Below are 1161 nucleotides of genomic sequence, written 5' to 3'. Positions count from 1 at the left end.
GAGTGTTGCCCCATTTTACTTCTCTTACCATAGTTAAGTGAATCACTGCAGTTTTAAGTTAGCAACACGGTTGTTAAGTAAACCTGGTTTCCCCCCATTGACTTCGCTTGTCGGAAAGTTGCCAAAGGGGATCATGTGATCCCCGGGACACTGCAACCGTCAGAAATATGAGTCAGTTGCTAACAGTCTGAAATTTGATCATGTGACCATGGGGATGCTGCAACAGTTGTGTGAAAAATGGTTGTCATTTTTCCCCCAGTGCTGTTGTAACTTTGAACAGTCACTAAATCATCATCTTCATTTAATGACCCCATAATTCCTTGTGGGGTAGAGTCTGGGCAACTGAATGGAGCTATGGTAGCAGAGTCTTTGACTGGCCAGATGCCCTTCCTGTTGCCAATGCGGAGTTTTGTTCAGCAGATACATTCTCAGTGTGCCCAGAGAGAGAAATATGTGAAATTGACCTATGTGTAACCATTTTAGTTAGGCTTAGTATATATTATTTTTCTTATTTTTTCTGTGGCAGTCATGGGGGGAAGGGTTTCGGGCTTGCTACATTCCTAAGGGGGGAGGAGTGGAGATAAAGTTGTTTAGGCTAGGTGATTCTTCTTCCCGTGGGAAACCGAGCTGTGTGTGCTTAGGCCCCTTGAGGTGGAGATTTATGACATCAAGCAACGCTGAATTACTTCTCCTGGAGAATGTGACTTTTGGGGGTTGTTTCTCACTTTTAATATTGTGGGGTAATTCCGGGTTGTGTCAGATCCGGAATTACCATGGACTTTGCCAATTTGATGCTTTCCAAAATAAAAGAATGTGTATTGGAAGATGGACTTTGCTCTTTTCTTTTTAAATGGATTTCATCACTTGGAAACCTGACAAAATATCTGCCTCTCCCTAGGATCAAACTCACAGCCTCCCGATTGTGAGGTGAGGGCTCCATCTCTTGGCCACTGCACCATTCCTGTTGAACGGTCACTAAACAAGCTGTTGTAAGCCAAGGACTACCTTTATCAGCTGCTATAATGTCAGTCATACCATGCATGACCTCACCGCAGTATCATGATGTGATATGTGATTTGTCCTCTCCCACTGTAGACTAGGCTGGTGTATGACACTGCCTTTTGTACACCTCTCACGAAAGCTGCCACTCAAATACCCATC

This window comes from Notechis scutatus, chromosome 2 (genome assembly GCF_049901735.1).
Source record: "Notechis scutatus isolate UNSWTSFEM ecotype Mainland chromosome 2, rNotScu1.2, whole genome shotgun sequence".
NCBI classification, from domain to species: domain Eukaryota; kingdom Metazoa; phylum Chordata; class Lepidosauria; order Squamata; family Elapidae; genus Notechis; species Notechis scutatus.
The sequence above is the reverse complement of the archived record's forward strand: the minus strand, read 5'-3'. Positions refer to the sequence as shown.